Source organism: Cygnus olor, chromosome 23, assembly GCF_009769625.2.
Source record: "Cygnus olor isolate bCygOlo1 chromosome 23, bCygOlo1.pri.v2, whole genome shotgun sequence".
In the NCBI taxonomy this organism is placed as follows: Eukaryota; Metazoa; Chordata; class Aves; order Anseriformes; family Anatidae; genus Cygnus; species Cygnus olor.
Window position 1 is genome coordinate 2,017,601 of NC_049191.1, and position 10,641 is coordinate 2,028,241.

The 10,641-nt window shown below is 43.8% G+C and overlaps 1 long non-coding RNA gene across 2 annotated transcripts; it reads left to right on the plus strand.

Moving 5' to 3' along the window:
- Positions 1-3,748: 3,748 nt before the first annotated feature.
- On the plus strand, positions 3,749-9,623 carry LOC121058889. Of its 2 annotated transcripts, none has more exons than XR_005814386.1 (4): positions 3,749-3,885; positions 5,607-5,727; positions 7,706-7,793; positions 8,814-9,623. It is a non-coding gene; the product is annotated as an uncharacterized LOC121058889 (long non-coding RNA). The 2 variants fall into 2 exon arrangements; XR_005814385.1 differs by lacking the exon at positions 3,749-3,885 and adding an exon at positions 5,130-5,525.
- Positions 9,624-10,641: the final 1,018 nt, after the last annotated feature.

The following is a 10,641-nucleotide window of genomic DNA, read 5'->3' on the forward strand; positions in this document are numbered from 1 at the left end:
CTTGGCCTCACTTCAACCTTAACATTTTCATTAAAACTAGGGTACAGGATTGCTCCCCACAAATCCTGTTATCTTCTACAGTTAATTTGTGCCACTAATAGCCTGAGTGTTTTGAACTGCTTGTCAGTGAATGGCATTGTAATTGAATTTCTAATTTATTTGGTCCGGTTTATAATTAAAATAAGTACTCTCTCACTTATCAGTTTTGTATGTTGCTCTTGGGTTTTTCTGCCTATGTCCTGCTTTTGAGGCTGCAAAGTAGTCTGTGTTGTGTTCAGCCCCGAAGCACAAGGAAGACAACTTCATTACTCGTCTCTTTTTCTGGGTCACCCAGTGGCGGTCGCTGTTTTGTTCAGCCACATGCTGAAGCACTACATATTTTCACGACTTGAAACATGGGTCTGTTGGGACCAAGCGTTCTTGGAGAATGCAGCCTAACAGCCTTGCATACTTTTTATTTTCTTCTTTCTCCTCACTTGCAGTTAATTATTTTGTAAACACTACCGGTTACTGTAGGATCAGTCTATGGATCTGGCAGCAGAATTTGCCTTTCACCAGGAAGAGGCGGCTAATGGTTTTTGTAGAGGGGCAACTCTTGACAACCTTTCTAATTTAATTTTTCCTTTCTGTCTTCTCCTGTGGTGTCATTTAGAAAATAAAACTGCTAGAGCTTTAAAACACTTCCCTGGTTGACGAAAGAGTTCACTATTATTTGAGATGGACAGCTAGGCAAGGTTAAAAGTTGTGAAATGAGAGAGAAAAGAAAACAAAACAGGAAATAAGTTGAAATTGCAAAGATGGGGGAATGGAAAGAAACAATACTTTTCTTCAATGAGGCATTTAAAAGGAGCAGTGCCTGCAGTTTCAAGGTGGAAGGAAAGTAGAATCCAATCCTTTTTTCATTCCTTTCCCTGCACCCCTTCCAGGAGTGGGGACAAGTAAATTGCTATTTTCTCCTTCAGAAGGAGAGACAGGAACTGGCGAACCCCCTGGTTTTGTTTTAGTGTGGGTTGATGGCCGTGCATGTGGCTGACTCACCATGCCTTGAAGATTTATACCGTTAACACTTGTGAAGCTGACTGTGATGTTACGCAAATCACATCTTAAAAAGTTCTTTACTGTGCTCCTCTGAAAAGCAACGTCCCCGTGGCAGGACTGCCTTCTGTCTGGTGCCTGTACAGCAAACAGCACAGTGCGGGATTCAAGAGCATGATGGAAAGGGCAGAGGATTCCCTAGGCACCAACACAAGGCAAGTAATTAGGAATATCATAAAGCCTTAACTGGGGCTGCAGACTGTTCTTCGGGGTAGTTTTGACTCTGTAGACAGCGATCATTTGGCTGTGCTTAGAAAACCCTAAAGACAAAGACAGCAGAGCTGTGTTGGGTCTGCTCCCCAGATCTCACACCCTCGCTACAGCTCTGCAGAGCTGAAGTTTTGTTTGGCCTTACTCTAGTGAAGAGCAGGGGAACATTTTCCCGCAAGAAAGCCATTCTTTCCTGAACTTGCCGAGCCTTTGTGTTTGTGCTGTGACATACGAGATTTGTCTCACCTTGCTGCTCAGAGCCACAAACACTTTTACTGCTCAATAGGCAGCAAGTCGCAGTCTGCTGAAAAACCTGCACCATGCTGCTCAGTTTTATCCTCTACCCTGCAGAACAGCTTTTTCACAGCTACTTGTGCAGCCTATTTCTTTTGTCATAAAACTTCTAGTGCTGTGCCTACAGCACTCACCTACATGTCTAATTTCGCTTCACTGTAACAGGCAGGCTACAGAATCTTAAATAAATGCTCCTTGGTCATTAAAGCCGTATTTACAGAGACTTAACTGCTCTGTAATGGATGTAGAACTTGCTCTGCAGAATTGTTACCTCATAAATATACCAGAATAAGCAGCTGGTACTTAAATGCTTTGTAATGCATGGAAAGCTGTAGTTTGCTGATTAACAATGGTTGATTGCAATTGTATTGCAATAACTATTTTGTATCATCATCAAAAACCTGACCCATCTTGAAAAATGAAAGCACTGTTAGGGGTGCAGGAGAGTGACCAAGAGCTGGAGGAGTTTTGCCCCCTCGTTTTGAAGTGTTTGCAGTGGAGATGGGTCTCGGCGGTGGCAGAAGCCAGCTGTGGCAGGACTGGGTTCTCAGGTGCTGTAGGTCAGCGTACATCTCCTGTCAGTGCAGCTTTGCACCAGCTGAAGATCTGCTTCTTTATCACTGAGAGTCCAATTCGTGGAAAGCCGACAAAAGCCCCATTTTCTTTTCTATTTTCACTCATTTTCCACTGGTAACTTGTTGGAGTTCCTCAGCAAGTCCCTTCACCACCATAAGTCTCTTCCTTCTGGGCTTTTCCTTTGAGGTTGCTGGCATTTCAGGATACCATTTGCTCAGAATGTGAAATGGTATTTTTTCTGAAGCTCTCATGCAGCTTTGCAGTGTAAATATATACTAGTAGTTAATGTACCAATGCTACTGAATTCTTGCTAATTGACAGGATGTCAGTAGGATGTAGGTTTACCTTTTGCATGGATTCCTCTCATCCAAAGGTGTATCCAGAGTCTTTTAGTCTTTATCTTAACTAACGTTGTATCCTTGCTTGAAAAAAAAAGGAGTCAAAAACATAAATTAAGTCTTCAAATGCATGTGCAGTTCTCTGTGACACAAACTTTGCTCTTGGGGTTTATGATGCTAATAAAATACTATTCACTGCTAACAGCTCTTTCCTTCCTAGCCTTACAAACTGAGACAAATAAGTGCATGTATTGAAGGAGTTCACATTTTATGTCTCTCTGCATTAATATGGCCCTGCTTTATTGACATTTTTAGGTAGAAACTGGCTAGTCATGCCTGGACTATATTAAATATTATTTATCGTTTGGACTGAGAATCCAAGCACTCCTTGTTCTAGGTGGTTGTACATATAAATCAAAACTGTTTGTCTCCCAAAGAGCCGCTAAAGATGATTAGAGAAAAAACTGAATGGGATAAAAAGACTTAAGAAGCAGTGTGTAGTATGTAACGTGGAACAGCATGCATGGTCTTTGTGATGGGTAAGTATTAGGGCAAGGTTTGCAGCCTTGGAGGCACAGAGATTCCTGCTGAAGAGCCTTACTGACAGGCATTAATAAGGAGACTGCCGTAAATGTGCCGCTGTGTCCCAGACTGCCCACTCAATTGAAGGGCTTGTGTCTCTTATGAGGATCTGGACCCTCCGTTACATGCTTTTAGATTTAAACTGCCAGGTGCTTAGAAAGATAGTTATTTTAAGAGATCAGCAATAATCATTTTTTGTCATCCTTAAAATAAATCATGTTAGGAACTGCCTGAGCAGGGCAGCATAAGTAATTAGAGTCAGGATCCTGGACACATGCCCTGGCTGGCTCTGGCACAAGCGTGAATTACAGAGCTGCTATTCCTGATGAGGCAGACGTACTGCTGTGGCAAAATCTGGAGCAGCCTGGTTGGGAGACCACTAATGGTGAGCTGATGGTGATGCTTTGGTACCTTGCTGAGGGCACTGGGGCAAGATCAGAGTGAGTCCCAGACGACTTGACCGTGAGAGGGAGCAGAGAGTCAAGCCCCGTGTCTTACAAGATACGGATTTAAAGATGAGTGATATTCGTTCAGATCTTGCAGTAGAATCTGTGATCTCTGTAATCCAAGTTCTCCAAACTTGTTAGATGACTTAATTTAATTTCCTGTCATGTATGTTACAATGCTTTCCTTTTGTTTTCCACCCAGCTTCTTGTTAACTTGAAATAATGACAGATGGCTGTGTCTCATCCAGAGGTTCGCATGTGAAGCCATTCAGGGAAACCGCAGTGGAAACCTAATGCCGAAATCAGCCCTCAAAATTGAATTAACCTTTAGGAAGATCTTACAAGTAAGTGGCTTGTACCCTTCAAGGTATTCTGTGAATCATTGGCAACATGACTGGGCTAATTTAAGCATTTGTCGCAAAGGTAAGTTAGAGTCAAATACAGTTCCCAATTAGACATGTGCAGGGGAAAGGGCAGGTAAACCTGCTCAGGTCTCTCCAGGGTGGCACTTCTGTGAGAGCCGGTTCTGGTCTGCCTTCCCATCTTTGATTTTCCTCTGTTGCAGCTGGGTGCTGCTCTGGTGGGTACAGCCCCAGCTCCGCTGAGACTGGGGATGTGGGTCTGGCCCCGCAGGGGTGTTTGAGTTGGCCTGCAGTGTGCCATTCCCCTTTGTCTAGAAAATCTTTGCGCTTAATTTGCTCTCTTTTTAGAACCTGGACTTGTTTCTAAAAATAGAGCTTTATTCTTCACTTTCACTTCCTAAAGGACAATGACAAAAGAGAGGGAGAGAGGGAAAAAATGCCATAAACTGGGACATTTTGTTACCACATTAAACGCACATCTGGGAGCTCTTTTGGTACATAATTGCTGCATAATGCTGTTCACAAGCTATAGCCTCATACACATCCTCTTGGAAGCTGTCATTGCAATGCTGTAGTCCCTGTTTTGGAAATTGAGTGTGACCTGTTGGTTGGGTGTATGACTCACAGAGTAGAAAAGTCTCTACTCTTCGCTCCATGAGATCTTGGTCAGGCCACTGCTGTGCAAGTTTTTGCAGCTCTGGAAGCCTCACTGCTCCCAAATCCACTGCTGAGCAGAGGGAAGTGGACAGTTTAAGTCCTAAAGATGCTTCCCTGCCTTTCCTTGGGATTATGTAGGTTTTAATCATCTAGTTAACTAATTCCAAAATGTTGGGGTCCTCATCCAAAAGGCACTAAAGTCACACCACGATACTGGGGATAACTTCATGTGGTGTCTGCTCTCCTTACCAGTGGCTGGAGATGCAGTGCATTTTGGACATCTGGTGTCTGATGATGGATGAATGCAAGTTTAAAGCAAAGATGAACTGGTAAACTTCTACCACTGTCTTAACTTGGAAGTCATGTCTGGCCATACCACATGGCAAAGATGATAAATTGCTCTGAATGTGTGATCTGGAGCTATCAAATTTCCTCCCTGTCTTTCTTAACCTTGGGACAAATTAAATCAAATTCCGCTGTGAAGCCTAAAGACGTAAAATTTGTTAGCTGTAACAGCATATTCTGCCAAGCAGTCAGAACTCCCCAGTATTAATTACTTTATTCAGTAAGTTAAACAAATGATGTGATATCTGGATTCAGGGGGAAGCCACCCAGGAGTATATAAAAGATGCAAAGATATTCCTGCCAGTGAACACCCAAACTCTAGTCGCTAATTTGATGCGGAAAGCAATAATCTGTTCTAAAGCTGCCTCCATTCCTGAGCAATATCAAACCAAGTGCGAGCGTCATTAATGGAACCGCTTGAACAGTGCGTGAAAGTAATAATCACTTGTGCGCTGAGGGGGGTGGCTGCTGGAGGTCCTTGTTTCTGTTAGCTCTCCTCAAGAGGGCAGCACCATCAGGAGGTGGTGCCCCCTCATCCCAGCCTGCACGCAGTTCACGTATGTTCCCCAGCTGCGATGAATATCCCCCAGCTCTGCAAACAGAGAATGTATGAGCTCCAGGTGGGTCCAAAGCACCCTAACGTGTAGGTTAAGGTAATCCTGGGAGTGGACTGGAAATTCTTTATCTGATTTCTTTCACAGGTGACGCTGTGAGCGTTGTTTTCTCCTGAAGAGAAAGCAGCTGGAGGAAGTAACGTCTGAAATTGCCACAACTGTTTGTGAAGGCAGCACCTTGCCATGGCAGTCTTTGGCATCAGCAGAGGTGAGCAGGATGAAACTCAGAAACATTAGACTTGTAGTTTTTAAGGCCAGAAGGGACCATTAGATCATATATTCTAACTGATGGAGTTTCTTTCACTTACCCTACTACTGGTACTAGTAACTTGCATCTCTAAAGCATATCTTTCAGAGAAGTACAGATCTAGGTTGGGAGGCTCCAAGTGATGAAGAGGCTACTGCTTCCAGTTTCTTTGAATATTTAATCGCCCCTAGTTTAAAGAAAATGCAAGTCTTATTTTGAATTCAAATTTGCTTGGCTTTAATTTCTATCAAGAGATCCTCTCTGTGCTCATGTCTGCTAGAAGAGAGAGCCCTTAGTATATTTTCTTCCTGTGAAAGTGCTTTACGCTACAATTAAATTATCTTTTGAATTTTTTCCTGATAAGTTAAGGAGATTAATCTTTCTGCATTCTTCACTCTGATGCATTTGTTTCCCAATGTCTGAGTCACTCACCTCTCAGCGCCCCCTCTCCAGATTTGTGTCTTGTAATAGCGTACGGATGCTGCAAATAGGTGTAGCATTGTTACATGGAGCTCGGAGGTAGCCCGCAGCCTTGGCTGTTGCTTCCAGTATCTGATTCTCCACGCTCACTGAGACAGGTCATGAACAAGCCTGGGACATCACACCAGTGCACAACTGGTCAGAGAACCCAACTGCCTGCATCCGGCTACTGGGGGAAAAACCTGCAAGAAGCCGTGTTTGAATCCAAATTTTGTTTGCAGCAACACCTTTCTGATGCAAAGCTATTATTAATGAACGTGGGGGAAAACAGCCAGAGAGCTCCCCATAAGTCTTGTTTTGAGATGATTTTTCACTGTTCCTGTATCTCAGTTCAGCTTTGATCTCTCATTTGTTTTCCTTCCCTATTTCTTTTCTTTCTGGTGGAAGATGGAGAGCAGCTACTGTGAAATAGGTGCTAAATAGGCACCTGATTTATTATCTTCTTTATTTTACTGAAGTAGTCATGCTTGTATTATCCTCTAGGCAGTCAAAGCATGTTTGTATTCAGTCCAGAGCTACAAGATCGGTCCTGCACCAGAAGCTGTGTGTTTCCATTCCCACTGTGCTCTTCAGCCTAGTTGCTGGGATAACTGTTTTGTCCAGCTTATTAAATCCGAAGTACAGCTTTCAAAGATCTTTTCTTTTAGAACTTTTTTTTCTAACGAAGGACATATTAATAGGTCTAAGAATTGTGGCTATTTTGGGAAAAGATAAAGCATTAAAATGCAAAAAAGGAAAGAGAGGCGGGATGGGCAGGGAGGTTGCTCTTGCAGTACAATGCTCAGTTCATTAGCTTGCTCTGCCCTGAATAACTTTGCACATTTGCTGTGGCATTAAACTTAATTTATACTGTAAAAAAGAGGTGGGAGAATTTAAAAAAAAAAAAAAAAAAAGAAAAAAAAAGCGAAAGATCAATCCTGCCAGATGCTGAGTGCTTTCTTGCGAAGCGCTGAGTTGGCAGAAGTCAGAGCCGCTGAGCACCTCTCAAAGTACTCCTCCTCCTCCTGCTTTATTGTCAGTCTGCAGAGCTGGCCATAAAACAACACAGGAGATTTCCAATAAAATGAAAGTCTTGTCCAAGTGTTAAGATACAGGCGCTTCACTGTACGGAGTCATTCCAGAGGGTGAAATGCTAATTTGTCATCAGTCCTACGGGGAGGGGAAAAGAGATGTTATGCAGAGCAATACAGGGCTCCTGCATCCAGAAAGTCGGAGATAAGAGATGGTGGAGGGAATAGCATTAGCCCAAGAGAAACACCCATGAAACTTGTCTTTGTTACTGCCCCAGCTCTGCTCTCGCTGACAGCAGCCCCATAAACACGCTGTCCGGTGGCTCGTGTCAGCGTCGGTCTGGGAAACAACAAGCACTGGAAGGAGCGTGTAGACCTTAAAGTCATCAGTTAAAATTGCTGCCATGCATTCTGTGGCCTGACAGTTCCTGGCTTTATTTTTGATACAGGGCAGCAGATGGCATCTCCTTAGAGGTTTTGAAGCTGAAAAACAGCTGTTAAGAAGCCTAGGCCCAGAGTGGTCCCAGCAAACCATAGGTAGGTGATGATGTGGCGTATGTAAGGCAATACCAAAGAGAGGGGGGTGGTCGCTGCCAGCTCCCTTGGTACCAGTGTAATGAGAGGCAGTCTTCTTCCAGGGGGTTAGTTGTGTCTCAGACAGTACCAAGAATATATAGAAAATGGTAAATAACTGCCCAGCTCTGTCAGAAACGGCACATGGCAGATGAAAGCTCTTTTGAGCAAAAAACTGCCTCCTACTCTGAATATGACCCAGGACTTGTATAACATGGCCCTGATTGTTGTCATAAGCTCAAATTCTATCGATAGTAGTAATTAGCAGTAACAAATGCAGAAGCAGAGATCAGAGCATTATGGTTATTTTACTTAGGTTTGTGGGTACGTGGCTACAAGACCTCGCAGTACTGGTACAATTTCATTGTCATGACTTACAGAAGCTGTTCATTTGGAGAACTATTGGCTCAGCCTCTCAGCTGGAGCATCACTGAATGCAATCATGACTGAGATGGGGTCTGATTCAGGAGAATAGTTTTCTTTTTAAACCAGAAACTTAGCAGTAAGTTGAGTTTTACAGAGTCCCACAGTCTTTCAGGAGGCACCACATGCCTATAAACAAGCACCCCCATTTCTCTAGTACACCATAAAATCTCTCAGTAATGATCATCATGACAACAATAAACCTGTTATTTCCACACTGTGATTTATTGAGCTGGTGGAAAAGGTGGGGCTGCTGTTTTATTGGGATGATCAAATGTTTGCAGAGGGAAAATACAATCTGCATTCCTCTAAGGCTACTTTTATACATTGAATAATGAATACATTTCCTTTCCCGTTAGCAATTTAACATTGTAGGACACAGAAACACCTCTTCAAAGTGATTTTTTTTATAGTAGTGTAAAGTTCTGGCTCCACAGGAGTGAATACAAGAGCCTGTGGAGCCATGGGAAAGATAGCACTAGAGCCTTCCCCAAATGGGGAATCCCTGGGTTTTATTTTTCTCAGACAGTTTTGATAACTTGAGTTTTCATTCCTAATTAGGATGAAACCACATTGCAGAGTGCCAGAACCCTCCACAGAGCAGCATTTTCCTTCACTAGACAGCTGTGATCTTCACCTGTCCTGCCCTCCTGAGATGATGACCACGTGCCCATGCTAACGCTGAATGGGGGTAAGCTGAGCAGCCACGATACACACAGGACAATTGAGGAGAGAGGACTTTGGTCCAGAGAGAACAGAGGATGAAGGAAAACAAGTCCTTTGTGTCTCATATTCACTGATCAGCCAGGCACACAAAGAGAGTAGGTAAATGATGGATGGGTCTAGCATGAATTTCAGCCTTGCATTATCTGGCCATTTCTCTGTGTTAAATACTTCTCATGGTTTTCTGCTGAGTTAAAGGTCTCTACAGGTACTCTAGAGATACCGTATTTAATAGTTGCAAATGTGTAATCAAATACAATTAATAATAATAATTGGAATAACCAGTACACTGTTACAATTGACTTAAATGTTCCTTACTAATTAGAATGACTACAGTTCAGAAATCGTTGACAAGTGTGTTATCCCAGGAAAAACAAGCTGGTCTGAATCTGTGGCACGTATCAGTGTTGTGTTAATATGGTGCTGTCCAAGAGTGGGTTTTATTTTATCTTATTTCTTTGCATTTTCTGGGAATACTAGAGCTGCACAGAAGGAAAATGTTTCACTGGTCGCAGCAAGGGGTTAACTGTGCTGTGATCTCACCTCAGGGCAGGAGGTGAGCTGAGCCTTGGGGGTGGTCACAGCGCTGGGTTTCAGAGGGGCTCTGGGAGGGGAGAGCAGCTGAGCTGGGAGCCTGCTGCATCATGCGTGCTATTTAGAGGGGCTTTGCTTTCAAAATGGTTTGAATGCTGGCACCTCCTCCATCACCACATGGTGCTGACTGCTCTGTGTGTTGTGTGTGTGCCTGCTGGCCAGACCTTCCTGCTTACCGTTCCCAAACCTTGTAGGTTTGTCTCTTTCATTTGAACATTCACCTCTCTCTTGGGTTATGAGGTACGTGACTTTTTTTTCAACACAGATGTCACCTGGTCTCACTCCCAGCCAAGATAATGTGCCAAGATCCATTTGGTTAAATGATCTGGGATCTGTCCCCTAAGGACACGCACAAAAGTTCCTCCCTCTTATGTCTTGCGTTGTCTTTTATACTGCTGCAAAATGAATATGAAACACTTCCATGAAAATTAAATGAGAATTTTTTTTGAGAGTTTAGTTCTGATTTATGTACTGATATAAATTCTTGTGCAATGTGCAGAGCAGGTTAAAATCAGGCCCAAAGCGTCCGTGGCTGTGAATCCCTGTGTTACAGACACCCTAGTCCTGTGGGGGCGAGAGCTCTGGTCCGGTGCTTCAGGACACGGGGGCAAGCGGCTCACTTAAGAACTATGAATTCTGTGATTGATGGCAGCCAGGATGTGTTTGATGTTAAATCCTGTTCAAGTGCTGTTCTGGACTGGAGCCAGGGAGCTGATTTTTGCAGCGTGGTTCACGTGGATGTAGCCCCACCGGACCCAGGCAGTCAGTCACCTGAGGTTGAGAGCGGCACCAGGAGCTGCAGCCTGTGTGTGCGAGGTCAACCTTCTCTCTTCTATTAGGTCAGAAATAGATATTGTGGGCCAGATCCTTAGCTGGCCCTTTCCTTGAGGGAGGAGAGCCTGGCTAAGGTGAGAGCATCACACGCTCACACACAAATCTCTGGGAGGGTAGGTGCTGTGGGTGGCAAGACACAAATCTCCAGGGAGGCAGAGGTTGACTTTGTAGGGACATCAAAAGAGAGCAGTTAAAGGCCTTGGCAGTTGGCTGCCCAAAGCGACCGCAGACATGTGTC